The 23869-nt window shown below is 47.9% G+C and overlaps 2 pseudogenes; both read right to left on the reverse strand.

Moving 5' to 3' along the window:
- Positions 1 to 282: 282 nt before the first annotated feature.
- LOC136314012 (small ribosomal subunit protein uS8-like) lies at positions 283 to 1093 on the reverse strand (annotated as a pseudogene).
- Positions 1094 to 8006: 6913 nt separating this feature from the next.
- Positions 8007 to 9154, reverse strand: LOC136314210 (ATP-dependent RNA helicase DDX19A pseudogene; annotated as a pseudogene).
- Between the last annotated feature and the right edge of the window lie 14715 nt (positions 9155 to 23869).

A 23869-nucleotide genomic window follows, 5' to 3' on the forward strand; every position in this document is an offset into this window, starting at 1 on the left:
TTCCAGGGTTAACATAACACTCCAGACAAGGGCGGCTTTACCACCTGAACCCCAACCCAGATTAACCCATCTGGGGCTAGACACCTTCCTCTGCTGAGCCTTGCACACGGTGTTTGAGTGATCACAAGTCAAGACTTTCCTGTTCACTTCAAGGAGATGGCACTTACAACACAAGGCTGCCCTCTGCCGCAGGCGCTGTTGCTGCTCCACCGTCCAGTCCGAAAACCAAATGAAGCAGCAGAGACCACTGAGGCATTTAATTTGCACGTATATATTACATCCCTAGAAATAGAATCCCAGGACCTTCTCTCCTGTGTGTTTCCGTGTTGCTTCTTCATGGCCTATGATGCCCACTGAAGTCCGTACAGTGGAACCCAACTGACGGAGAGAGCAGGTTGTTCTGCCATTTTTCTAGATCTCTCTTTAGTTGCACATAAAATCTGGAGCCGGCCCTGGCTGGTTGGCTCAGCGGTAGAGCGTTGGCCTGGCGTGCAGGGGACCCGGGTTCGATTCCCGGCCAGGGCACATAGGAGAAGTGCCCATTTGCTTCTCCACCCCCTCCCTCCTTCCTCTCTGTCTCTCTCTTCCCCTCCCGCAGCCAAGGCTCCATTGGAGCAAAGATGGCCCAGGCGCTGGGGATGGCTCCTTGGCCTCTGCCCCAGGCGCTAGAGTGGCTCTGGTCGCGGCAGAGCAACGCCCCGGAGGGGCAGAGCATCGCCCCCTGGTGGGCAGAGCGTCGCCCCTGGTGGGCGTGCCGGGTGGATCCCGGTCGGGCGCATGCGGGAGTCTGTCTGACTGTCTCTCCCCCTTTCCAGCTTCAGGAAAAAAAAAAAAAAATCTGGAGCCAATCACTCCATGCTTTGTTTAACCTGCCTGTAAGGTTGACAATTTTTCCAGTTCTGTAATGATCAATAATTTCAAATTCGCCATTGTAACCATGTTTCATCATCACAGTTAGAAACCGGACAGTGATGACTTTGGAGCACGACCTAATAACCTGGTGTTTGCCTCTCTTCTGGATATTAGTGATGCTTCTGAGAGCATCAGGCAGGACGTTTGTGCGCACCACGCTGATGGTGGGGAAAGAAGTCATCTCCGTTTTCTTGCTGGCTGTCAGCCGGAGGTTTTCTCAGCTCCTAGAAGCCACATGGCCCTAGGTCGTCCTAGTTACAGGATCTTCTCACAACATGGTGACTTAGTTCTTCAAAGCAAGCAGGAGAATCCCCAGTGTGCTATGACAGAATTTTATATACTGTAACCTACTCAAGGGAGTGGGGTACCTCATTATCTTCATGAATCCTGCTCACACTCCAGGGGAGGGGACTTACAGAGTATGTACGCCAGGGGCTGGGAATTTAGGCCATCTACCTCTCAGTGCTGTGAGTTAAATAAAATATGGAAATGCCTAGCACAAGGCTTGGCACGTTGTTGGGTTCATATCTATTCATGAAGCCTCTTCTCTGACTTGTAAGTGATTATGTGCAGGTAAAAGAGCCCACCTGAGTGCTTTCTCTTTATCTCCAGCACCCAACAGATGGCGGGCCCAAGACTGTGTTCTGTAAGAGGGGAGGAGCTCTGAGAGGAGCCCGAGAGCAGGTGAGGGAGGCTCCGAAATGAAGCAGAGGGCAGCAGTGGGCATCCAGGACAAGCTTTGCTGTGCTCACCTCCCACATGCCCATTTCACCCCAAGCTGTGGATGCGCTGTTGCTAATGAGTTGTTTATGCCGCCCACACACAGCATCTCAGAACGATTCTGGAAGAGCTGCTTCGGAGAGTAGCTCAGGTCCCAGCACACACAGAATCAACCAATGAGTGGAACAATAAATCACTCTCTCTCTCTCCCTTCCTCTCTAAAGTCAATCAATAAAAATAAGTTTTTGTTAAAGAAGAAGGGGAGGAGCTGGGTGCCCACCCCACTAGCTGGGTAACCTCTCTAGTTCAGAGGCTGTGTCCTCTCATCCTGCTCCTTCCCCCAGAGGGGCCTGGTGGGACAGGTCTGCAAATGAGTTTAGAAATGCTCACTGAGGTACCTTCTGGAATTCAGGGCTCCAGCTGTGAATACTCCAATAAGGAGGAACCTTGTACCAGGGCAGAGGGAAGGAAAAACAAGTGTAAGAAATTAGGGCACCTGGCTGACCAGGTGCAAGGAGGTTCTGTGCGCACACCTGTGCTCCTGCCCTGTCCCCAAAGCGCAGTTGCAGGCCTACCTCCTCCACGAGGCTTTCCCCATCACTTTGAGATTAGCCAGCTCCTTCATTCCTGTTCATGAGCATAGGTTTCAGTAAAGAACGGGAGATGAGGATAACTGGGTCTCACTTTGTCAAGTAAAATGCCATGTGAACGTGGGCATGTCAGTCAGTTACCTCCGCTGGGAACAAGGTTTTCTTACCGTTTAAATGAAGCTGAAGCACACGGGTTTCTGTCAGCCTGTCATTTAGAGATGCTTCAGTTCCAATGGCCGGATTTTATTTTGGTATTTTGCTCTTGGCTCGTCTATTGACCTTGAGTTTAGGGCTTCCACATGGGCTAAAACATAGCTGAAACTCAAACCACAACTGTTTGCTTTATGAACACTGTGCCTGGTACCACAGAATTCACTTTTAGGAGTGTGAGCTTCTTGAGGTTAGGTATTGGAGTGTCCCCCTTTCAGAGCCCAGAATTAGCTGAAAAGGGGCCCAGACAGGCCCTGGCAGGGGAGGGACCTTCCCATACAACATCAAGAAAAAAATGGCTGGTTATTCTTTGGCTGCAGTTCCCTTCAATAGCCAGTTACCTCCAGTACCTGTTCTACTCCGCCTAACAGCCAGCCAATCAGCAACAGTCTCCAATGCCTGCTAAAAGCCAATCAGCAACAGCCCCACTCAGCAACACGCTGCTGCATGTGAGGGAGTGGAATTGGTGATCGCCAGGCACCTGTAACCCTTTCCGCCGCTGACGTTACTCCAGTACCTAAACTCTCCAGCCTCTAAGAGCGGGTGCGCCCCGACCTGTGTGCTTCCGAAGCCAAGCAGCTCCTGTCTGTCCTCACAGGGATGGCTCTGCCTTGCTTAGCAAACTGCGTCCTCCGGTTTGAGGTGCCACGTGCTCTTCTGCGGGAGAGGGTTGAGAAGTCAGCCGCGGGAAGAATCACTTGTCTGACAGAATGGTGGCACCACAAGGGCAGGTGCCAGGTCCGCCTCCCTCGCTGTTACATGTTTGTTCTTCACTTTGTCCTGGGCTCAAAGTAGTGCTCAATGAATAGCACTTGAATTATGTAATGTTCTTTGGGTCTTCCGACCTGTGCTGGGGCAGAGGCAGGCAGAGGTCCCGAAGTGTCACGATGATGGGTCAGAAAACAGCCCGTGGAAAGAAGCGTGTTCGTGGAGAGCAGCTTGCACCAGATGTCAGGAAGCCAGGCCAGCGCGTGGGAGAAGGCTCTGAGCACTCAGGAGCACCTCTGTTCCTGCCACCTAGAATGTTCTCCACCCATACTGCCTGTCTCTGCCCATAACACAAATCCTTCAAGGCCATGTCCTGTCTGCACAGAAGAGGGCTGGGAGAAGGTCCGGAAGACAAGCCAATTAAACATGCTGGCTGGAAGGGACCTTGGCATTGGATGATAGAATCAGGGTCCCCGAGATGTTCTGCTGTCTGAAACACTGGGCTGATGGAGCAATATGGAATTGGAAAAGATCCTGGGGAATCACTTCACCTTTCTGGCTCTCATGTTTCCCCTGTAAAGTAAGGTGACTGGTTAATAAACCATAGATGTCTGTACTGGGTCCCCACAGACACTGATTTAATTTGTCTGCGGTTGGTCCTGTGAAATGTTTTTTGAAAGCTCCCCAAATGATTTAGCTGGAGTTGAGAACCACGGAGTTAAGTTGATATCTGAAAGTGGTTCCCCTCTGACATTCTGACAGTAACCACTGTCAGTATTATTGATACAGGACAGAGGTGCGGTATGTAGAAGAAAAACATAGGGCTTAATGATTTTAATGATAATAGAAGTCCTGGCTCCCATTTATTGAGCTCGTATTCTATGCTTGGTTCTTTGAATGTGTTCTCTTTTAATTGTCACAACAACCCTATGAGACCAATATCATGATTGCCATTTTAGAGATGCAGGAACTGAAAGCTAAGAGAGGTGATGTGACCTTCTCCAGGTCACATAGCAAACTGATCAGTGGCTGAATTGGGATTCAAACCGATCGTCTGACTTCAAAGCCGGTGCTCTTTCTAAACTGGTAACTTAACATAAGTGGCCTTTTAAGTACATAGTTGCTTGGATAATTAATGCAACTTTGGATTTTTCTTTAGAATCTAACAAGGTGTAGGGGGGAAGTCCTCCTCTTCTGCTTTGGCTACACTCCATCACTAGAGTTTGGGTTCTGCTCTCTTATATTTAAGGACACTGATAAGCTAGAGTGGTTTAGGATGAGCAAGGCTGGCCAGGTAGCTGAGGGGATCCCCACTGTCACCTGCAGAACGATGAAGGAGTCACAGGCCTTAGTTTCAGAAGCAGAGATGGGAGACAGGAGACCTGTCTTTGTTTGCACCGTAGACTGCTCTGTGCCTGAAAGGGAAAAGAATTCTGAAGCAAAGGGTGTGGCACTCTTTAAGACTGGTGGGCTAGCACTCACTAAATAGGAGTGAACAGTCGCCTAGTTAGAACTTATTAATTTTTTTTTTTTTTTCCAAAGCTGGAAATGAGGAGGCAGTTAGACTCCTGCATGCGCCCGACTGGGATCCACCCGGCATGCCCACCAGGGGGCGATGCTCTGCCCATATGGGGCGTTGCTCTGTTGCAACCAGAGCCATTCTAGTGCCTGAGGCAGAGGCCACGGAGCCCTCCTCAGCACCGGGGCCAACTTTGCTCCAATGGAGCCTTGGCTGCAGGAGGGGAAGAGAGAGACAGAGAGGAAGGAGAAGGGGAGGGGTGGAGAAGCAGATGGGTGCCTCTCCTGTGTGCTCTGATCGGGAATTGAAACTGGGACTCCCGCATGCCAGGCTGATGCTCTACCACTGAGCCAACCGGCCAGGGCCTGAACTTATTTATTTTGATAGAAACAGAGAGAGAGAGAGAGAGAGAGAGTCAGAGAGAGGGACAGACAGACAGGAAGGGAGAGAGATGAGAAGCATTAGTTCTTTGTTGCGGCACCTTAGTTGTTCATTGCTTTCTCATATGTGCCTTGACCAGGGGGCTACATCAGACCGAGTGACCCCTTGCTCAAGCCAGCGACCTTGGGCTCAAGCTGGTGAGCCTTGCTCAAACCAGATGAGCCCGCACTCAAGACGACGACCTCGGGGTTTTGAACCTGGGTTCTCCGCGTCCCAGTCCGATGCTCTATCCACTGTGCCATTGCCTGGTCAGGCTGAACTTAGTTTTAAAGATGAAGTTCATGCTAAGAACTGGTGCATTTCCTGACCTGGGAGTGTGTCCCTGACTGTCAGATTTCTCACCTTAGCCAGTGTGCTCCCCAAGCTCTGGGGCACTTCCCAGGATCTTATGGCACATGTTCGTCTCCTCACTGGTATGAAAGGATGGGGGAATAAACCAGGTCAGGCAACTTTTCTTTTCTGTTGTCCTAAGTGAGTCAGGCCTCAAACAGCCAACGTAACCAGTCTGATCATGGGGAACTAGCTGACATGTGTGACTCAGAGCTGGGCAGGAGGAGACAAAATGTTAGGCTTTTAAAGATGCCCTGGAAAGAGCATCGTCCTTCAGGGCCAGGAGCCTGCAGGAAACAGTTCTCTTGGGTCTTCTCAGAGAGGAGTCTTCACTGGAGACAGAGGACTACAGACGTGGCTTCTGGACTTTCTTTAGTGGACTGAACCTTTGGATGTGCTCTGTTTAGACTCTGTCCATACCCTCCGGCTTTTGCAAGAGTGTAGGATTTAGACCATGGGTAGTCAACCTTTTTATACCTACCACCCACTTTTGTATCTCTGTTAGTAGTAAAATTTTCTAACCACCCACCGGTTCCACAGTAATGGTGATTTATAAAGTAGGGAAGTAACTTTACTTTATAAAATTTATAAAGCAGAGTTATAGCAAGTTAAAGCATATAATAATAATTACTTACCAAGTACTTTATGTCAGATTTTCGCTGTTTGGCAGAATAAATCTTTATAAAACAACTTACTATAGTTAAATCTATCTTTTTCCTGACCAGGTGGTGGCGCAGTGGATAGAGCTTCGGACTGGGATGCAGAGGACCCAGGTTTGAGACCCCGAGGTTGCCAGCTTCAGCACAGGCTCATTTGCTTGGGCAAAAAAAAGAAAAGCTCACCAGCTTGGACCCAAGGTCACTGGCTCAAGCAAGGGGTTACTCAGTCTGCTGAAGGCCCGCGATCAAGGTGCATATGAGAAAGCAATCAATGAACAACTAAGGTGTCGCAATGAAAAACTAATGATTGATGCTTCTCATCTCTCTCTGTTCCTGTCTTTCTGTCCCTATCTATCCCTCTCTCTGACTCACTCTCTGTCCCTGTAAAAAAAAAAAAAAGTCTATCTTTTTATTTATACTTTGGTTGCTCCACTACTGCCCACCATGAAAGCTGGAACACCCACTAGTGGGCAGTAGGGACCAGGTTGACTACCACTGATTTAGATTAAGAAGACTTGATTCAGATTCTATCCTTGCTCCACTGTAGGCTACTTATAATTTGGAGCAACATCTACACTTTCAGATTTTCCATTTCTGTAACTACAAAAATGTAGTTGATGGCAATATCTTTCTCATAGAATTGTTGGAATATGAACCACCAAACTTAGTAAGTGTAAGGTTTTTCCTGCTGACGGGTTCCTGGACTTTAAGTACATCTAGTGTTCTCTGCCTTTGGATAGTGTCAGACTCATCTGGAGAACATGGTGAGCACGCACAGGCCAAGCCTCTCTCTACATCCTCAAGCTCCCCACGTGAATCTGAGATGTACCCAGTAGGAGAACCACTGGGTTAGAGCATGTCCGAGTGGGAAGGAGTGGAAGGATTGGGGACCAGGAGCAGCTCACAAATCCACAACTCCTTGGGCTCAGAGCCAGAAAGGAAAGGAAATATTTCTGCATAGGTTTGTGACTTTGAAGTCCACCTCCTGTGTCACTATGTTGCAACTTGACACCCCATAAGTTGTTATTTCTCCCATTCTACAAATGAGGAAACATTCAAAGATAGGAAGCTGCTTGTTCAAGGCCATGTGGGATTTGAACCCCAGATATGCTTGCCTCCAGGTCCTGGGCATGGGGCACAGTCATAGTTTTTCCTCTGTGACCCAAACTTTGCTATAAGGAGCATCAGAGATGTCTGTCTATGTCTTAACTCAGATGAGGCTCTCATTGTCTCTCTCTCTCTCTCTCTCTCTTTTTTGTAATTTTCTGAAGTGAGAAGCAGGGAGGCAGAGAGACAGACTCCGGCATGCACCTGACTGGTATCCACCCTGCAAGCCCACCAGGGGGCGATGCTCTGCCCATCTAGGGCGTTGCTCCATTGCAACCAGAGCCATTCTAGTACCTGAGGCAAAGCCATGATGCCATCCCTAGCGCCCGGGCCAACTTTGCTCCAATGGAGCCTTGGCTGTGGGAGGGGAAGAGAGAGACAGGGAGGGTGAGGGTGAGGGATGGAGAAGCAGATGGGCACTTCTCCTGTGTGCCCTGGCCAGGAATTGAACCCGGGACTTCCACATGCTGGGCCGATGTTCTACCACTGAGCCAACTGGCCCGGGCCTCATTGGCTCTTAAAAGTGGTTTCAAAAGTTCACATGGGAGGCTCAGTCCCGTGCTCACAAGAAAACACTCTCACCTCCCACTCTCTTGCTTCCTCTCCTCTTTTTTTTTTTTTCCAAAAGGTAAATTTCTGTGTATTCACGCCTAATCTTTAAAAGTTGTGTAAACAATTTTTCTCCCTTCCTCCATCATTTGCACAATTTTTGTCAAGTCCAAACGTAATTTAAAATGAGGTAGGTAGTTTCTCTCTATTCGTGCCTTCGTCTTTGTGGTGACTGTTGAGGCCTGTACTAGTAGTCTCCCATTTACGGGAGTGCCAAGGGTGGGCACCACTGACGGGTGGAGCTTCTCAGTTAGCTATTTTCTCAATCTCGTCCAAATCATCTGTGTCCAGTCTCTCTCTTTTCTTATTAAAATGCTCCTGGATTCTGTTGAGGATGTTCATGCTGTGCTTGCTGTTGACCATGTTCACTGCCAGGCCCCTCTTGCCAAAGCGGCCAGTGCGCCTGATCCGGTGCAGGTAGGTCTCGTTGTCCGGGTTCCCATCCTTGTCCACGGGAAGGTCAAAGTTGATGACAACAGACACCTGTTCTACATCGATACCACGGGCACACACGTTGGTGGCCACCAGAACCTTCTCTTTGCCCTCTCGGAAGCGCTCAATCACCGCTGCCCTCTGCTCCACCGTCATCTCACCACTCAGCAGAGCCACCTGGTGGCCTTCTTTTGAGAGCTCTGCTGCCAGCCAACTGGTCGTTTTGCGGGTATGGCAGAAGATCATGGCTTGAGCAATGGTGATGGGCCCGTAGAGGTTACACAAGGCCTGGAACTTCTTGTCTCTGTTATTGCACAGGACGTAATACTGCTTGATGGTGTCCAATGTCTCCTTCTCATGCTTCAGTTTGATAATGTTTGGGTCTGGGACCACTTTCTGGGCAAATTTCCATCCAGAGTCTTCAAAGGTGGCAGAGAAAAGCAGCATCTGGCAGTTCCTGGGCAGCATCCTTTGGGTGCGGATGCTCTGATCTTGGTAGCCCTGAGTAGCTATCATCACATCAGCCTCATCTAGAACCAACACCTTGATCTTCTTGGGGTCAATGAACTTGAGCTTGGCACACCAGTCTAAGACAGTCCCAGGGGTGCCAATGCCAATGTGCTCACTGATCTTCTGACCTCTGTCCAATTTATTGCCTCGAACAGCATAAGCAAGCTTTAGTTCTGGATGAAATTTGCCCATCTGCTCAATCACTTTTCCTGTTTGAAGCTCCAACTCATATGTTGGGGAGAGGCGCAGGCACTGGGGGTATCTCTCTGCTGCTTCCACTCGGCTGAGCATGGCCAGGACGAAGGCAGCTGCTTTACCAGTACCAGACTGAGACCGGGCAATCAGGTTCTGTGGGGGTTCAGCAAGCATCATGGGCAATGCGTTCTCTTGTATCTTGGACGGCCGGTTGAAGCCCGTGGCATAGACTTTCAGCCGAAGCTCTTCGAAGGACTTCAATGAGTAGAGAGGGACTTTGGATCTCACTGCAGGACTTCCACTTGGTTTGTGTTATCGACCAGGTTGCTTCTAATCAGCTTGTTGAGTAAGGACTGGGCAGCTCTGTCCTCATTGGTATCTGGTTTGACTTTCTCTTCCTTGATCTGCAAATTACTGGTCGACTTGACAGCCGCTTGCTGCTCGTCCACTGCGAGGGCCCATGAATCGCTTCCTGCTCGTCCACTGCGAGGGCCCATGAATCGCTTCCTGCTCGTCCACTGCGAGGGCCCATGAATCGGTGGCCATGGTGCGGAGGGAAGGAGGCCGACTCGCAAAAACAGTCACCGCACTGCACGCCAGCAATGATTGCTTCCTCTCCTCTTGTTCTGTGGCAGCGAGGCTGGCGGGCCTCTCCTTTCTCCCAGGACCCTGGGATCAGCCCCAGCGGTGCCTCTGATGAGCAGAACTCTGAGTGCCATCATGCACTTTGGGGGAACTATCTACACCCTTTTTAGACTGCACCCATTTTCCCTTTTCCAGCACCTTGTCCACTGCAACAACTGTATGTTGATTACAGAGATCACATAATATTTGCCTGTGGTTTGAAATTCTGTGCAATGGTTGCCTTTTCACAACCATCTATGAAAATCTAAACTACAAAATGGGGTGGGAGAGTGGGAGACCGCCCTCATAAAATATATGTTGTCTTCTGATTTTTGTTCTGGCAAAACAAAAGTCTGTTTATTAGATTTTGAACACACATATTTTCAGAGCCACATTTATTGTGTGCAGCACAGTACAGCCCTGTTTTGTACCTGTCCATATAAGTATCTAAGAAAGAGATTCATTCCTAGTTCTTGACAAACATGAAATTGCTTTCAAGAAAATGCATGTAAAAGCAATTACGATTATGAATGGCTTTGGCAGCTATGACTCTACATGATTAATTTTGTAATATAGACAGCCTCCTCCTCATTCATATTTGATGGGAAGCCTGTGTAGTCGAGAGGGAATCCCAGCACGGTCCTTTTAAAATTGTGTGTGAGGTTTCAGAGGCGGGTGGTGCTTTGCCTGCTCAGGGTTCTACCCTTCCTTCCCTTGCTGGGCATTGACATCTGCTCTAACCTTGCCTTTGAGACAGTGGCTGCTCTTTGGGGAGCCTGCGCAGACCAGATAAATAACCAGCAGGGTGTTATCCAAGGGAAGGAAATGAGCATCATTTGGAAACTGCCACATTTCCTTAAGCTGCTTGGAGTCTGTTGAGTTAGTGGGAAAGGGTCCTTCTAATCTTCTCTGAGGAGGAGGACATCTGTTCGCTGCAATACACCATGTTTGTTTCAAGCTTTACGGTTTGCAAAGCATTCTAAATTCCTGGTCTTGTTAGACATCATGATAATCCTTAATGGAGGCAACGCACAGCTAGGATTGGATCCCTTTGATCATTGGGGGAAGAGACTCTCAGAAAGCTTGTATGATGTTTAGCCTCTTCTGGACTCCTTTCCAAAGTCACCTCTTGACTCCCTCCCTCATCCCCAAACAGCTCCTTGGCCCCTGCGACCCTATGTCCCTGCCTTGTATTGTGTTCGCAGAGGCCCTGGCATTTGCCTGCTGCTGAGGGTACCTGCCAGGGTGTGACTGCAGTTCCTGCCCAGGCACTCAGGGTACCTGCCAGGGTGTGACTGCAGTTTCTTCCCTGCGCCAGGCGCTCAGGGTACCCACCAGGGTGTGACTGCAGTTCCTGCGCCAGGCGCTCAGGGTACCTGCCAGGGTGTGACTGCAGTTTCTTCCCTGCGCCAGGCGCTCAGGGTACCCACCAGGGTGTGACTGCAGTTCCTGCCCAGGCGCTCAGGGTACCTGCCAGGGTGTGACTGCAGTTCCTGCCCCGCCCAGGCGCTCAGGGTGCCTGCCAGGGTGTGACTGCAGTTCCTGCCCCGCCCAGGCGCTCAGGGTGCCTGCCAGGGTGTGACTGCAGTTCCTGCCCTGCCCAGGCGCTCAGGGTACCCGCCAAGGTGTAACTGCAGTTCCTGCCCTGCCCAGGCGCTCAGGGCACCTGCCAGGGTGTGACTGCAGTTCCTGCCCCAGGCGCTCAGGGTGCCTGCCAGGGTGTGACTGCAGTTCCTGCCCCGCCCAGGCGCTCAGGGCGCCTGCCAGGGTGTGGCTGCAGTTCCTGCCCTGCGCCAGGCGCTCAGGGCACCTGCCAGGGTGTGGCTGCAGTTCCTGCCCTGCACCAGGCGCTCAGGGTGCCTGCCAGGGTGTGACTGCAGTTCCTGTGCCAGGCGCTCAGGGTGCCTGCCAGGGTGTGACTGCAGTCCTGCCCCGCCCAGGCGCTCAGGGGCTGCTGCGCACTCACAGGAGCTCAGCCTGTTACTGTGAAGTTTTGAGGGAAGCAAAGTGATATTGGACCACAGAGGAAGGGGTAAGGATCACTCCACCTTCCTTTCTTTAGATAATGCCCTGTCTTTGCAAAGTTGGGTTTTCAGTGTCTACAATGATGGGAAGGGAGTGCTGGTGATAATAAGCGTGGGACAGGACTAGAGGGTGGTGGTGTCCAGCTGGATGTGAGGTTTGAGACGTAATGCGATGTCCAGCAGCACACATATCCCATGGAGTCCTTGTAGTTCTTTAAGAATAAAATAAAAAAGATGATTTTTTCTTTTAATTTTTGTGTATAGTTATTAGTTGCCAGGACATAAACACTCATTCAGTCGCTAGGACCAAACTATGCAGTTAAAGGGACTGCTGGCATTTCTTTCAGCCTAGCGGCTGTGTGAAAACACCCAGGGTGCTCGCCAAGGGCGTGGGAACCTAGAATATTTGGAAGCCTCTGGTGTAACTAAAGAGCCTACGGGTGTTGATTTTCTTTTTCTCAGAGGACTTTGAAAGTTTGAAAAGCTTTTAAACGCCACGACTGGATGCTGCCAAAGGGATTTCACCGCTTTGACAAGATACAGAGCAGACAGCTTTAGGTGGGGGTCTTCCTAGCCCTCCTGAGCCACTCTTGGTCCTCCATGATGGGCTCTGTCCCAGAGTGTGCACAGCTGGCCTGAAACAGCAGGGTAATTAGCCTAAGAGTGAGAAGAAAGTGATTCGGATGTCTATCATCCTTAGGGTTTCCACTGTCAGTCTGTCCCAGTGGACAGCTCAGAGCGTCAATCTCCATTCTGTACTTTCCTCACTGTCCCTTAACCCCTTCCCCAAAGGACAGAATGTGGGCAACCTGGAGGAGCAGCCTGCAGTCTGCCGCAGGTGTTTGCTAAGCCCGCAGTGGCCCAGGGCCCGGCGCCCCCTGCTCCCCCTGCTCCCCCCAGCTCCCCCCAGCTCCCCCTGCTCCCCCTGCTCCACCTGCTCTCCCTGCTCCCCCTGCTCCCCCCTGCTCCCCCTGGCTCCCCCTGCTTTCTCCTCCCCCCTGCTCCCCCTGCTCCACCTGCTCTCCCTGCTCCCCCTGCTCCCTCCTCCCCCCTGCTCCCCCTGCTCCCCCTGCTCCCTCCTCCCCCCTGTTCCCCCTGCTCCCCCCTGCTCCCCCTGCTCCCTCCTCCCCCTGCTCCCCCCTGCTCCCCCTGCTCCCCCTGGCTCCTTCCTGTTCTCCCTCTGCTCCTCCCCCAATCTCCCCCCTGCTCCCCCCTGCTCCCCGCACTGCACTGGCACCACCAGGCCAGCCTTGGCCAGCCTCACCTCCCTCCCTCTGGGCTGGGTCCCACTCTGTGAGATGGGAGGGCTGGAGACAGATGCTGCCTGGTGTTAAGGAAATGTGTGAAAAGCAGAAATGGAATTGAGGGAGACACTGTCCCTGAGGTAAAAGGCACCCAGGGGATTCTTAAGTACCTCTCATCTTCACATTTCCATGGCAGCCTGGTCAGGGCTGGTGGGACCCATTATCAGCTGGCTTCTTGGGCTTTATCCTGGGCAGGACTAGAACCAACACTTTTCATCGACCTTCAGCTCTAAAGCCCGACACTCCTGGTTCAAATCCTGGCTCCGCCGTGTACTAGCTGTGTGACTTTGGGAAAGCTATCTAACCTATCTAAGGTTTCCTCATTTGGAAAAAGGACATAATAATGAAATGCCTCCTAAGATTATTGTGACAATTCATTGAAACACCTTATGTTAAGCCTGAGCATGGTGCCTGAAACAAAAGTCTTCAATAAACGGTAGCAATTATCATCTTCATCATCGCCCTCACCACCTTCATCATCACCCTGGCCACCTTCATTATCACCATCATCTCACTGGGAACAACAAACCTGTGAAGTGGGATGAAGAGACGTTACTAACTCCATTTTGCAGATAGGGAGGCTCAGAGAGGTTACGTCTGACTTGCCTCATGATACACACAGATACAGCAGGGACTCCAAGCCCAGATATGCTTCCTTCACCAGCACTCTCTGTCGCACCCCACTGCTCCTTCCTCCTTCCCTTCCTTCCACCCCATCTCCTGCCCCCTCTGACTGACATTGCCCACCACATTCACGCCCTGCTGCTCTCTCCTCCTGGATACTGATGTCACTGGAGAGAACGAGGCACCCTTCTGGGCCTGGGAGTGTCTCCTGAGTGGACACATGCTTGTCTTCTGTGCATTTTGTGACCCCAGCTCTCCTGGCAGCGTGGCTGGCTTTGTCTCAGAGAGCCTGGAGCCCGCGTTCTAAGGAGTGAGGCACAGGAATCTGTCCGCCGGAACCCCATTGTCATGGCCCTGCACAGCAGCAGTTGATGGGTATTTTGAGGTGGGAGGGATACTCTTTCCCCTGTGTTTCCCAGGGCTATGATTCCAGATGCAAAGAGCTCCCCCACTTCCACATGCGGCCACCATGCAGCATAGTCTGTGACTTGGTAATCCCTTCTCTGTACCCAAAGCTGCCCTACTGTCACTCCCCACCTTACCAGGAGGGGGTGTGGCACGTGCCAGGATTAGTCAGAGGTCAGTTTTGTATCATCCTGCGTCCCAGTTCATTTTTGTTGTGTAATAAGCTACTCTCAAACTTTGTGGATTAAAATAATTTATTATTTCTTGCTAATCTTTGGGTTGTTTGGGTGGTGATTCCAGTCCTGGCTGCTTTTGGCTGAGTCTGGATGGTCTCAAGTGGCTTCCTTCATGTGTCTTTGTCCTCAGCGGGGGCAGTGTATTAACCATGTCTTTTTATTTCCTGTATTTTTGATGCTTTGACATGTTGGGGCCTTACAGACCCTGGAGGGACTGCCCCTCCCTGAGTTGGCCAGTTCCTGGAGACAGGACATCACTCTTCTGAAGGACATACCTTTCTTGTGCAAACCAACCAATGTGATGGAGCTCTTGCACTCTGGGTCACTATCCTCCTGCCCTAACCGCCCCAGGACAGGCACCAGATACCTGGGGCAGCCCCTATGCCCCATTTCCCACTCCTACCCATGGGAACCACAGTACTGCCCCTGCCCCTGTTTCCACCGGCCCCTCTGCCTCCTGATGGACCCCGGTGCTTCCCAGTGTGGCCCTCCCTACGGTGTGGTCTGCTCTCTCCTCTCTTAAGAAATTATCTTTGCAATGGCAGTTGTCTCTCCAACTGTTGGCCTCCCCTTCCCTGAATCATAATAAAGCCTACATTTCAAAGCAGACAGCAGCTGAGATGGCTGGCTCTTCCCTCCTATGTGATTTCTCATCCTCCAGGAGGTTAGCCCAGGCTTGTTGCTGTGGTATCTCAGTGTTCCCAGCAGCAAGAGAGGGCAAACTTCGCTGTGTAAGCACTCTCAAACTTCTGCCTGGGTCACACTTGCTATTACTGGACAGAGCATGTCACACGGTCAAGTTCAGATTCAGAGGGTGGAAAGAAATAGGCTCTATCTCTTAAAGGGAGGAGCAGCAAAGTCATATTGTGCATCCGGGGATGGCAAGAATTTGTTGCCATTTTAAAAAACCTACTATCTGCTCCTCTCTCTGTGCCTTTGGGGAAGTGGCTTTCTTTCACAGAGCTGCCGAGAGCGTCAAACACCATAAATTATAGTGTGCCATAAAATGTAATAGTGGTTGTTATCGGACATCCCTACCATGCGTGTCACATTTCAAATTGAGAAAGATCCAGGTGTTTAAATCTTAAATAATGTTGTTATTATACAGCTTGGGCAGAAGGATAGTTTCCTGAGACTTGGGCTGGTGTGATCCTGACAAGTGCCTGACAGGATGCCACCCTGCTCTTGTATGAAATGTATGTTATTTACAGTCTTAGTTGAGGTTCTTGAATCCATCTATCAGGGTCTCAGTTCTGGATCCTTGAGGACAAAACCCGGTTGGCCAGGCCCTGGCCAGTTGCTCAGTGGTAGAGCATCGGCCTGGCATGTGGATGTCCCAGGTCCAACTCTTGGTCAGGGCACACAGGAGAAGCACCCACCTGCTTCTCCACCTCTCCCCCTCTTGTATCTCTATCTCTTTTCCCCTCCTGCAGCCATGGCTTGATTGGAGCAAGTTGGCCCTGGGCACTGAAGATGGCTCCATGGCTTCCACCTCAGATGCTAAGATGCTAAGAAGAGCTCAGTTGCTGAGCAACAACAGAGCAATGCCCCAGATGAGCAGAGCATCACCCCTTAGTGGGCTTGCCACGTGGATCCCAGTCAGGGCGCCTGTGGGAGTCTGTCTCTGCCTCCTGTCCTCTCACTGAATAATAATAAAAAAAAAAAATCTGGTTGACCAAGTTTGGATCAGGTGTACATTTGTGGTCCAACCATACCAATCAAAGGCAAGTAGTCATGGGTGCAGAATGATGTTTTATGTCTGTCTTGACTCCAATCCTGTAAGCTGACCGGGCGCGCTAATCTTTAACAACCAATGGTTTGCTAAAGCAAGTTATGAACATCCACGCAGCAGGGTTCTTGCCCCAGACCTTTCTTGCTTAATTTCCCAGTGTGTTTCCACCTGCCTCTGGTTCCTGTATAATTCCTGACTATTGGCTGTATTTCATTTGCTGTCTTGCTCCTGTACTTTCCCACTTGCTGTTTTCATTTTCATCTGAACTTGTCAGCCCCTGCATCTCAACTCTTGTAGAAGAAAGCCTTTTGCTTGGGTACACCTTCCAATCCAGAGCAACAATCAACAATGGATTTAATTGAGGTTTCGTTCTTCTGGGTTGATTTGAGGCTTGGGTTGCACTAGCCATCATGGTTGACTCCCTGGGACTCTACTTGCAGCCGTGGTTCACCCACTCCACTATAAGATGTGGGAGTTAGATAATTTATATGTCTGTTTCTCTGTCTAGACCATAATCCCATTGAGGTTACTGTGTTTCCAGATGTTATTTATGATTTTGTCTCTACAGGACTAAGGGATTGAGTGGGATCTAGAATCAAGACAATAGATTAGGCTGGACCTTTATCTGGCTGGATAGCTCGGTTGGTTAGATCATTGTCCTGATGTGCAAAGGTTGCTGGTTTGATCCTGGTCAGGGCACATACAGGAACAGATTGATGTTTTTGTCTGTCTCTCTTTCTCTCTCCCTTCTTCTCTCTCTAAAAATCAAGAAAGTTTTTTTTTTTTTTTAATGCAGCCCACAAATAATAATAAACAATGGCTTCCATTTACCAAGTCCATAGCAGGTGCCAGGCAGGGCACTAAGTGCTTTATATAGATGATACTTAATCCTTACAACAATCCTGGAGGGAGTTAGTTTTCTCATTTTGTAAATTAGACTCAGAAAGGCTTTTATGAATAATGCTGCTGTAAACATTCTTGTTTATGTCTTCCTGTAGTTTGTTCACACACATTTCTGTTGGGTATATGTCTGGGAATGGTGCTGGCTCATAAAGTACAGATATATTCATCTTCATTAAAGTGCTCTTACAAATTTATATTCCCACCAGCACTTGCATATGATTCTGGTTTCAATATTTATGTGACAGGATCTTGGCCAACATTTGATATTATGTCTTTTTTATATTAGTACATCCAGCAGGTGTTTAGTGGTATCTCATTGTAGCTTAATTTGTATTTCCATCATGGCCAAAGAGATTGAGCACATTTAACAAGAATTTTTTAAAAACACACACACACACACACACACACACACACACGGTTTCCCCTATTGTTAAACATTTTACATTATAGTGTGGTATATTTGTTGCAACTGATGTACTAATATTAATGCATTATTAACTGAAGTCCACAGTTTACATTAAGGTTTCCTCTTTGTGTCGTGTAAGTCTCTGGGTTTTGGCAAATGTATAATGTCGTGAATCTGCCCTTACGGTATCATGCAGAATAGTTTCACTGGCCTAGAACCTGTGCACCATCTGCGCATCTCACTCCACTTCTCCAAACCTCTGGCAACCACTGATCTTCTGACGGTCTCTATTGTTTTTCTTTTTTCAGAGTGTCATATAGTTGGAATTATATAGTATGTAGACTTTTCAGATTGGCTTCTTTGCCTAGCAATATGTATTTAGGATTTCTCTGTCTTTTCATGACTTGATTTCTCTTTATTACTGAATAATATTTCATTGTTTGGATTAGTATACAAAATATCCACAGTTTGTTTGCCCATTCACATATCGAAGAACATGTTAGTTGCTTCCCCATTTTGGCAATTTGTACAGTAAGCTTCTATAAACATCCATGTGCAGGTTTATGTGTAGATATAAGTTTTCAGTTAATTTGGGTAAACACCAAAGAGCACGATGACTGAATTGTACAGTTAGAGTATGTTTAATTTTATAAGAAACTGCCAAACTATCTTGTGTAGTGTCCATTTTTCTTTCCTACCAACAATGAATGAGCCATCCTGTCCTGTTGCTTCACATCCTCATCAGCATTTAGTATTGTCAGTTTTGGGTTTTAACACGTTCTAATATGTGTGTAATTGTATCTTGTTTTAATTTGCAATTCTCTAATGACATGCACTTGAACGCTTATTTGCCATCTGTGTATCTTCCATCATAATTGTCTATTCACATCTTGGCCTATTTTTAAATTGATTGTCTTGTTGTTGAATTTAAGAGTTCTTTGTATGTTTCAGATGCCAGTCCTTTATCAGATTGTTTTGCAAATAAATACTCGTTTCCAGTCTGTGTGTTTACATTCTCTTAACAGTGTTTTTCACAGAGCAGAAAAATTTAATTTTAATGAAGTCCAATTTAACACTTTTTCTCTTATACATCAAACTTTTCACGATGTATTTAAAAACTTACCACCAAGCCTAGATTTTCTTTTATCCTCTAGAAATTTTACAGTTTTGAATTTTATATTTAGGCCTCTTTATTTTGAGTTAAGTTTTGTGAAAGGTCTGCATCTAGGTTTATTTTTTGCATGCGGAGGTCCAATAGTTTTAGCACCATTTGTTGACAAGCTATCCTTTCTCCATTGAATTGTCTTTGCTTCTTTGTCAAAGATTGGTTGCCTCTCTTTGTGTGAGTCTAATTTTGGGCTGTCTATGCTGTTTCATTGATCTATTTACCTATTATTTCACTGATACCACACCCTCTTGACTAATGTAACTCAAGAGTCTTCAAGTTCGGTAGTGCGTCAGCCCTCTGACTTTGTTCTTCCCTTTTGGTATTGTGTTAGCTATCTGGGTCTTTTGCCTCCTTTATAAAGTTTAGAATTTGTTTGTTGATACCACAGAATAACTTGCTAGGATTTTGATTGGGACTGCATTGAAGCAATCAAATACATTGAAAAGAATTGACATTCTTAAGCATCTTTTGATGTATTTATTTGCCATTTGGATGTTCTTTTTTGTTTGTTTGTTTCTTTCTTTCTTTCTTTTTTCTTTCCTTTCTTCTTTCTTTCTTTCTTTCTTTCTTTCTTTCTTTCTTTCTTTCTTTCTTTCTTTCTTTCTTTCTTTCTTTCTTTCATGTGAGAAGAGGTAAGATAGAGAGACTCCAGGATGTGGGATCCACCTGGCAACCTCTGTTTGAGGCTGATGTTTGCACTAACCAAGCTATCCTAGGTGTCCAGGGCCAACACTCAAACCAATCTAGCCACTGGCTGTGAGAAGGGAAGAGGGAGAGAAGCAAATGATTGCTTCTCATTTGTGCCCTGACTGGGGATCAAACCCCGACGTCCACATGGTGATCTGACTGATGCTCTATCTCCTGAGCCAATTGATCAGGGCCATTTTTTTATTATAGCATACCATGAAGAAAGATTGTTAAGTTGGACAAAATTAAGATTTGAGAACTTCTTTTCATCAAAAGCTATCATTCATTGACTGAGAACGCAAGTCACAGAATGAGAATTTGTAACACATATAAAAACAAAAGAACTTTTCTCCAGAATATATAAAGAACATATACAAATCAATAAGAAAAGAAAACTGGTCAAGACATTGGAGTGAGAGAGAGAGAGAAGCATTTGTTTGTTGTTCCACTTAGTTGTCCACTCATTGGTCACTTCCCGTGCGCCCTGACTGGGGATCAAACCTGCAAGCTCGGTGTTTCAGGACGACCCTCTAACCAACTGAGCTAACTAGCCAGGCCTCTATTTTTTTATTTTTAGTTTTGTCCTTTTCTTTTTTCTTTTTTTGATAGAGACAGAAAGAGTCAGAGTGAGGGACAGATAGGGAAAGACAGACAGGAAGGGAGAGAGATAAGAAGTATCAATTATTTGTTGCAGCACCTTAGTTGTTCATTGATTGCTTTCTCATATGTGCCTTGACTGGGGGATACAGCAGAGTGAATGACCCCTTGCTCAAGCCAGCAACTTTGGGCTTCAAGCCAACAACCTTTGGGCTCAAGCCAATGACCATGGGGTCACGTCTATGATCCCACGCTCAAGCTAGTGACCCCATGCTCAAGCTGGTGAGCCTGCCCTCATGTTGGATGAGCTTGTGCTCAAGCTGGTGACCTTGGGGTTTTAAACCTGGGTCCTCCGTGTCCCAGTCTGATGCTCTATCCACTGTGCCACCGCCTGATCAAGCTGACCTTTATATTCCACTGAAATAACTCCTTTTTAACATTTCTTTTAGTTCTGGTTTTAGTGGTGATGGACTCCTTGTAAAGTCACGGAGACACAAAGAACATGACAAGTTTGGGGAATGATGACAGATGTGACCAGAGTTTAGGGACAGGATGGAGGATGAAGGATGGGGTGGGGAGTAGGAGGCAACAAGATTTGGGTCTGGAAAGGTGTACAGGGACCCAGGCTTATAAGGACCTTAATTCACAGTGAGGAGTATAGAAGCCAGATCATCAGGGCATCAAAAGCCATTTAAGCATTTAAGCAGGGGAGTAATGTGATCTGGTTCATGTTTTAGAGTTCCAAATGGTCGGAGTGGAGAGAATGGATAAGGGAGGTGATGGAACAAATGAGAATGAAGAAGAGCAGAGAAGAAGAGTGTTGAGCTGAACCTTGAAGGATCAGCAGGAATAACTGAGTGAGGATGAAAGGGGAATGTGCCAGTCGGGGACTGGCAAAGCCACTGGTGTAGAAATTGGGAAACATCTGGAATGTCAAGGGACCAGTGAAATAATCAGGCTGACTGGAACCCAAGGAGGACCATAAAGTGGGAAAGCAGTTGGTACATGTTAGGTGTGGCATCCAGGGCTCAGAAGTCTGTAGAACTAAGTGAGAAAGTGCCCATCTAAAGTATTTGGGGTTAGAGATACAGCAGAGGGCACTGGAAAGGGATCAGTTGGAGATGAGAAAACCTAGACTCTGTACTCAACTCTGCCACCAGTAGTTTGAACAAATTGTTTCTCCTCTCTATGTCTCAGTTTTCTTGCCTATAAAATGAGGAAGTCGGTCTAGATCTCTTCCTTCTAGCACTGGTAATTTAGGAACCAAGCACCAGCCTCTACTTTTTTGTTCACTGATGTGTTTACCCCAGACTATCTCACCCATGCTGACTGCCTATCTTCTTCCTGCCAAATTCAGTCTCATCCAAAGAAAGCAGAATTAGTGGAAGAGACAGAACAAGACAAAAATGAGCATAATATACATCCTCCAAGAAATAAGAAAGGCTATTAGGACATGAAGCAGGGACAAGAAGTGACGAAGATACTAGACAAGGAAAACCTAACAATTGAAATAAGACTTAATATATAAATTGAATAGCGGAAAGTAAAAAGCTGAGGAATAATGTATTGTTAGCTTTTGCTGTATAACTATTGCCAGACTTAGTGTCTTAAAACAGGAGCCATTTTTCTTGTAGTTTACAGATAAACCAGACAGTTCTGTTGATCTTGGTCAGACTCCATTGATCTCAGCTGAGAATGCTTAGGTATCAGGTCAGTGGGAGGGTCAGCTGGGGTCTAGCTGTTTTAAGGTTGTTTCATACATTTGTCTGACAACTGTTTGGCTGTCAACGGGGACGAAGGGCCACATGTCTCTTACTGCCTAGTGGGCTCCCTCGGCTTGTTCATATGGTGATGTCAGGATTGAGAGGAGTGGTGGACAGGAGAGAGAGAGAGAGGGAGGGGAGAGGGAGAGAAGGACAGGAGAGAGAGAGAAAGAGAGAGAGAGAATGCAAATGGTCAGACTATGTCACAATGCCAGCCAGTCAAGCATGGGGAACTAGACTGTACTGCAAAGTAGCACTAGCAGGGGCACAGGCAAAGGAAGAGCTGAGGGATGTGGCTGTGTGGATGTGGCATTCTACCAGAATGCATCTTCTGACCATCCGTCCTCTGACCATCCGTCCTCTGAATGTTATTCACGTTCTTCCCACATCAAACTATGTTCACTCCCATCCCAGACCCTAAAAAATTCTCATCCAACTATGACATCAAGCTTGAAGTCCAGGAGCCCATGATATGTATCAGTTTCCAATGAGACTCCTCAAATGTGATTCCTCTTCACTAGGAGACACATGAACCAAAAAGATGAGGTATGGTATCTGATCTGCACATACATACAATGCACTGATGAGACAGACAAAGGGTAAATGTAATAGACACACTTATAGAAAAGGGGAAAGAATGGGGGGCATATACCACTCACTGGTTCGTAGTAGTGCTGAAATCCAGCTGGGCTATTGCTAACAGGTCTTCCACCATGAAAATACGCCCTGGCCTGATAGCTCGGTTGGTTGGAGTGTCAGCCCAACATGCCAAGGTTGCAGGTTCAAACCTCAGTCAGGGCACATACAGGAACAGATTGATGTTTCTGTCTCTCTTTTCCTCTTTCTCTAAAATCAATAAATAAATTTTAAAAAGATAGAAAATAGGGAACATTTCTTTTTTTAAAATTTTATTTATTCACTTTCATTAGAGAGAGAGGAGGGAGAGAGAGAGAGAGAAAGAGAGAGAACAGGGGGAGGAGCTGGAAGCATCAGCTGCCATATGTGCCTTGACCAGGCAAGCCCAGGATTTCGAACCGGCGACCTCAGCATTTCCAGGTCGACGCTTTATCCACTGCGCCACCACAGACCAGGCAGGAACATTTCTTGATTAGGTCTAGGTCCTGCCCCCTGGAAGTAGCTCCCCAGTCTATTGGTTCTCTGGCTCTTGTATCTGCCCTCTGGGCCTCCCAAGAAATGACCTGCATTTGCAGCTAGGTAGCTTTCTCAGTTTGCTTTCTGTCTGTAGAAAATTGAGGACCTAAAAGACCTTTTATAATTTAAAGAATTTCAAATTCCAGTTCCCTTTCATCCATGCTGATTGCATTTTCACATGTTCCTTTCTCTTGAAAACTGCGTGGACTTCCTATGAATAGGTTTTTAATTTTTTTAATTTTTTAATTTTTATTTTTCTGAAGCTGGAAACGGGGAGAGACAGTCAGACAGACTCCCACATGCGCCCGACCGGGATCCACCCGGCACGCCCACCAGGGGGCGATGCTCTGCCCCTCCGGGGCGTCGCTCTGTCGCGACCAGAGCCACTCTAGCGCCTGGGGCAGAGGCCAAGGAGCCATCCCCAGTGCCCGGGTCATCTTTGCTCCAATGGAGCCTCGGCTGCGGGAGAGGAAGAGAGAGACAGAGAGGGAGGGGTGGAGGGGTGGAGAAGCAGATGGGCGCTTCTCCTGTGTGCCCTGGCCGGGAATCAAACCCGGGACCCCTGCACGCCAGGCCGACGCTCTACCACTGAGCCAAATGAATAGGTTTTGATTCCAATCCATTTGACAAAAGTCACACCTACAGTTGTTTTTGAGATATGACCCTCCTTAGATTTATTCACAACTACTTTGGTCTTGTCAGGAAGCCCTGGGACAATGTCCTTAAAATTCCCACAAGTCCTTGTGTCTAGATGTAAGGGTCTACTAGGAGGCAACAACTTGATTCTCTCAGAGGTCTTAACGAAGAGTCTTTCAGTCACATCTGCATGTCTGTAGTGAAAGTTGCACAAAGCTTCCACTGGCTTACAAACCTCCTGCCTGGGCAAGCACAGCTCCTCTGGTCATGGTGTTCAAACTAGGCCCTTCTATGGACACGCCGGGTAAGTATTGCCTACAAAATGTGCTAAAAGAGGCACCAGGAGGATTCCATTCTCAGACTAAAAAATCATTTTGATTTCTACCATGCCTGAATTCCTTCCAAAGAACCTCACTGCTGTGGGTTAAGCATGAACCTGCCCAGGGGATCGGCCCTGTATGGCCAGTGTCAGGGATAATGTGCATTAACCTAGCTCGGGGCCTGGTCCTCAGAAGTGCTCAGCACATCTCAGTCCCTTCTTCCCCGGCCACTCCTGCGCTCCCTGAGGGTCCTGTCTTACAACTGATATGACACCGCTGGAGGGAATGTGGTAAGGCTCTGTCACCTCAGTGTAAGTGAGTTTGGTGGTTGGTTCCTTGAACAAGT

This window comes from Saccopteryx bilineata, chromosome 10 (genome assembly GCF_036850765.1).
Source record: "Saccopteryx bilineata isolate mSacBil1 chromosome 10, mSacBil1_pri_phased_curated, whole genome shotgun sequence".
Taxonomy (NCBI): Eukaryota; Metazoa; Chordata; class Mammalia; order Chiroptera; family Emballonuridae; genus Saccopteryx; species Saccopteryx bilineata.